General features: G+C 43.7%; 1 protein-coding gene across 1 annotated transcript in view; it reads right to left on the bottom strand.

Moving 5' to 3' along the window:
• MBOAT1 (membrane bound O-acyltransferase domain containing 1) overlaps positions 1-5,579 on the bottom strand; it is a 159,868-nt gene that overhangs the window by 153,902 nt on the left and 387 nt on the right. The window lies entirely within an intron of this gene.

The raw sequence follows: 5,579 nt of genomic DNA, 5'->3' as shown, positions 1-5,579 counted from the left end.
ACAAACTCCAAAAGAGTACATCATAAATGTCAGAAACAGGCTGGCGGGACCTGAGACTAGGGCCTTCAACCATCCTTCCCATCTGAAAAGAAATTCATTCTTGTGGTCCAATTTTCAGCCAAGCATAGGTTTACAGAGGGGGAGAACAGCGCTAGTAAGGAAATGCTCACCATGGAATGGCCAGTCATTCAAAATCAAAAGGGCACCGTTTTCCTGAGGCCAAAGTCAAAAAGGAATAGGAAGGTGGGTGAAATGCAAATTAGAACCACAGAGAAAAAGCAGGAAAAGTGTTGTTGTATGGAGGGGAATATAATCATTGAGATGAAACAAAGTGTACGATATGTAGACTGTAATGCTGATGAACTTGTCTGTAAACCTCTGCTCAATTCCCAATAAAAAGTTTAAAAACATACACACACAGAAAAAGAATATATCAGAAATGACTGTCATTCCAAATTGTTTACCACCCCAAGATGGAAAGGTACTTTGCATTGCTAAGATTGTTTCCCTTGTGTGGTATGGTGAATTATCTAATGTCTCTTCTAGTCATAGTCTGTAACTCCCAGCAAACAACATTCTGCCCTGCTGGGTTTGGCTAAGAGAAGGTGGGATAAAACACTGATAGGATGGCATGAGTCAGCTGTGGATATAAGCAGATTTAACTGTAAAAACTTGAAACTCAAGCCTGAGTATAAAATGAGCCATCTCAGAAGCATGAGGGAGGATCTTACTACCATCAAAGAAAAGGAGCCAGGTTGAAGTGCATTCTTTGGACCCTGAGATCCTTACATATTGTACTTCCTAACCCAGGGACAGAAAGCTGTGACACGGGAGGAGTGGCAAAGGAGAAATAGCAGCAGAACAAAGGGAGGGAGAGAGAGAGAAGTGGGTTTCCCAGCACATCAAGGCAGTAAAACTGACTTTGGGCACAAGGTTTGCTTGTAAAATGGGGTGCTTCCACGCACTTAATTGGAGGGTGGGAGAAGCCTGGGTTTGTTGATCCACAGAGCTAGCAACAAGTGCCTTTAGGCTAGGACTTAGAGTGAATTGATGTGTCCTGTGGGCATTCATCAGCAACCATGAAAGAGGTTTATAGCATTGGCCAGGCAGAGAGAGGCCTTCTTGTGGGCACGGCTGAGGAGATGCTATCCTAACTAGAACTGTGTCCTGAGTTGTAGCCTGTTAACTTCCCAAATGGAATCCTGGTGTGGTGCTGTGGGTTAATGCGCCAGACTGCAAAGCGGTTTGAACTGCAAGATCGGCAGTTCAAGCTCACCAGTCACTCCTCAGAAACCCTATACAGGGTCGCTATGGGTTGGAACCGACTTGACGGCACTTCACAACAACAACTTCCCAAATAAACCGCCTAACTATAACTATGTGGTCTGAGTTCTGTGTGGCTATTGCAGTGAATTATGGTACCCGATTGAGGAGAGAGTGCTATGGAAGAAGTGGTTATGCGACAGATTTTTCCAGCTTGGTGCCAGAGCAGGGTTGGGTGCAAAGACTCCAGACTCAAGAACATATGGGGATTTGTATGAGAAAGAACAAAGGGGCATGGGAAGTAAAACTTTGGATTCTTAAATTGTTACTTTGCTCATTGTTACCTGCAATGACTGAAAGGAATGTCAGAAATGTTATGCTGCAACTGAGGGAAGAAAACTGGACTCACCTGTGGCCTAAATTCACTTGGGTGACATGTTAACAGAGAGTCTATAAACCTACCTTCAGCCTATACTTGATTGGATATACTAGAAAGTAGGGAGTTAGGAATTGCCAGAAGAAATGGGCTTTTTGTTTTAACCTTTGGTAGAGTAAGGGCCTTAAGTGGAAACCTAAGCTCCACCCAGACCTGCTGAGAGATAAGATTTATGTTTGAAGGAAAGATTTGCAGAAAGAAAAATGGCTGGCGTTCTAAATTCTGAGCAAGCAGTTTGCCGTTGGATACATTAAGGCAGGAAAAGTCTCTGCTCATCAGAGAAAAACCAATTCTAGGACTGAAAGGAAGCCAGCTAGCAGATAGCTGGTCTGCTCACTGGTGACCACCTGGGTCCACTTGATGGGTGGCAGTTGGGGAGAATGCAGCAATGAAGAAACGAGTTGAGGGAGAGACAAAAAAGAACTGGCTGGTCTGAAGTTTAGGGAGTTATATGGACTCCTGAGCCAACGGGCACTAACCTAGTCCAGAGGGGATCAGGGCTGAGAGAGAGTGAGCAAAGTGGCTAGCTGGTCTGAAGTGCATGGAGGTTTATGTGGACTTCCAGCTTCCAGTTGGTACTCATTTGAACTAGCAAGGGTGGCTCAGGCTGAACTGACCAGAACACAACCAAATGAAGAAACCAATGTGAGATGTTTGAGCTAGTGTAAGTTGCTGCAACTTTAATGGCTTGCTGTGGACCGGACTTTGCTTCTAAATATTGTTGTTAAATGCCATCAAGTCAATTCTGACTCATAGTGACCCAGTATAGGGTTTCCGAGGAGCAGCTTATGGGTTTGAACCACCAACCTTGCAGTTCAAACCAACCTTGTGATCCGATGCTTATCCAAGTTTCAACAAGAACAGAAGATTCCTGACATCAAAGAGCATGCTTGTCTCCAGTGAGTACTGGGTTGATAGGTATGGGCAACTTAGAAATTGGATATCTAAAATGGGGAGATAAGGCATGAAGCAGCTGGCTTATAAGCTGCCATGGGTTTGCTTATAATTAAAGTGATATGGGGAAAGTTAATCCATCATGTATGAAAAGGACAGCGGATGTAAGTGCCAGGGGTGGGCTGTGGTGTCCTGAATTACGTAATGTAGCTCCTAACCATAGTCTATAACTCCCACCATACAATGTTTCTGCCCTGCTGGGTCTCCTTAAAAGAAGATACTGACAGGATGGCATGAATCAACTCTGAATATTAGTAGAGTTCAATGCAAAAACTTGAAACTCTAGCCTGGATATAAAATGAGCCATCTCAGAAGAGGGAAGGGGGGCAGTGCCCTACCATCAAAGAAGTGTATCCTTGGATCCCGAGATCCCTGCGCACTGAACCTCCTCGACCCAAAGACAAAAAGTTGTAACACTGGAAGAGTGGCAGAGGAGGAGCAACAAAACCAAGAACCAGAGTGTAAGACAGAGCAGTGGACTTCCCAGCCCGCAGAGCAAGAAAGCTGAGTGACAGTGGCAGAAGACTTGCTTGCAGAGTGGGGTGCCTCAATTGGGTTTGGTGGTTAGGGAGCTGGGTTTGCTGATCCACACACAGAGCTAGAATCAAGTGTCTTCAGGCTGAAGCTTATAGTGAATTGGTATGTCTGCCCACAGAACACAACAATAATACTGCCCAGGCAGAGAGAGGCCTGCCTATGGGCATGGCTGAGGAGAGGCTATCCTGACTAAAGACAACTGTGCACTGAGCATTTCTGACCCTGAATTATATATAACCTATTAACTTCCCTAATCAACCCGGTAACTGTGAGTCTGGTGCTTGAGTTCTGTGTGGCCATTGCAAAAAAACAATGGAACTCACCCAACTGTAAGTAGAGAATGTTATGGGAGAAATGGTTGGCGCCACATATTTTTGCACCTCGAAAGAAGAATATGAAAAAAGGCTGAATCTCCCTTTAAGTTACACCCAGCAAGACCCTTGAAGAGTAAGGCACACACATAAAGGCCATGTAGGTCTTCCAAAATTATTGAAGGTGTAGGTGTATAGTCTGGAATTTTCCCTAAGCCTAACTATACAAATATGCTATGTGTGGCATCACCTGATGTGTGCTTCTTCCAATGCAAGGCATTCAGCTTTGATCCTGCTCAAGGAGCCTGCCTTTCCTAATACCAAAGAAATCAGACATTCCTTCCTTGTCTGTTGTTGCCAACATGACTTCTTCATTTCATACCAGTAAACCCTCCTTCCCACTCAGTCTTTAACGTCCTGTTTCTTTTTACAAAAGAAAAACCAGGTTACTTTTACAGAAAGCCAGAAGACTAGAGAAGGGATGAAGTGACTGGGTGATGCAAACAGTGAACACATTCGATTCCTAACAAGAGGATTGGAGGTTTCAGTCCACCCAGGAGAAGCTTAGATGAATAGCCTGACACGCTACTTCCCAAAATCCAGCTACATAAAATCTTCCGGAGTATATTTCAACTCTGACACATGTTGGGAGTCACCTTGATGGCAACCAGTTTGGAGGAGGGTTTAAAAGACTTTTCAGAACATAATACTAGCTCCCTAGGAGTCCTGGTGTGGCACTGTTGGCTAATGTGTCAGACTGCAAAGTTGTTTGAACTGCAAGGTCAGTGGTTCAAGCTTACCAGCTGCTCTTGGAAACCCTATACAGGGTTGTTATGGGTCGGAAGCAACTTGACAACACTTAACAACAACAGGGTCCATTATCTGTCTTTTCAGATCCCTTGGATTCTTCTTTCTAGCTGTGCAAAATAGCTTCACAAAGAAAAAATAAAATAAATTCTGAGAGAGGAGTACAAAACAAACTCACCTAAGAACAAACTCAGCTATGAATTACGTTTCCTTTTGGAGCTGAAGAATTTGCTCTTTTCAATTTGCCTGGGTCCACTGTCTTCTCTTTCATCCTTGTTACAAACTGAACACTACAAAAGCCCCAAAGTGTTACTATCTGATGCACCTCCAATTTCCTGGCTTTCTGGGTTTTTATAACTGATGAGGAAGCACTAGTGAGGTTCAGATGGAGTTCAGTCAAAATTTCAGAGCAGCCAGTTAGTGGCTTAGTCAACAGTAGCAGAACAGGGAAAATGTCCAGGTCTCACTTCCTCGTTGCTAAAGGAATGTGAGTGAAAAGGAACGCAGGTATGTTCATGTTTGAAGAAAGAAAGAAAAAACAAAACATAATGAGCAGTAGAAGAAAAGTTCAATGTTGAAGAAACACTCAACAGTGGCTTGTAGCTTCCAGGGGTACCCTACCCAATTCAATTTAAACCAGCTGCTGTTCATCGAGTTGTAGTGTGACACTGTAGGATCAGCAGTAGATTGCTAACCTCAAGGTGGGAAGTTCAAACTCTCGCCTTGAAAACCCTATACAGGGCCGCTATGAGTCTGAACTGACTCCACAGCATGTTAACAACTAAGTACTCTTAGACTGTCCTGCCTACAACACCGAAAGACACAAGGAGAAAAAACCAGGGCAGATCCAACCCTCCAGATGATTTCTTACCAAGAAATGCTGTGATTTGTGGCCACTTTTTTTTCTTTAATATTAGCAGACAATTCCTGGGCAGTCTAAATGATTTCACACGAATTTCTCTTCACCCCCTAACCTGTCTTACTCAGAAGCTGGAGGGGCAAAGGGTCCTGTGTGCTCCTCCTTTTCAATGGACATCACACAGTAAAAAATAACTGTCACAGCTGAAGTCTGAAACACTGTTCTCCCATTCAAAATCCGCTGGCTATAATTTCACCCGGTTTTGACTTGAATTAAATCAGACTTTGAGTACACGAACCGAAGAAACACTGTATCTATTTCATTTATCAGAAAGTTTAGAACTTGGTGACAGAAAACCAGGCAATCCAAAACTTCAACAACAACCAAAAATGTTCAAGTGTAACCTGTAGGG

This window comes from Chrysochloris asiatica, unplaced genomic scaffold (genome assembly GCF_000296735.1).
Source record: "Chrysochloris asiatica unplaced genomic scaffold, ChrAsi1.0 scaffold00040, whole genome shotgun sequence".
Lineage (NCBI taxonomy): Eukaryota > Metazoa > Chordata > Mammalia > Afrosoricida > Chrysochloridae > Chrysochloris > Chrysochloris asiatica.
Note: the sequence above shows the minus strand (reverse complement) of the source record. Positions and strands in the feature narration are given on the sequence as shown.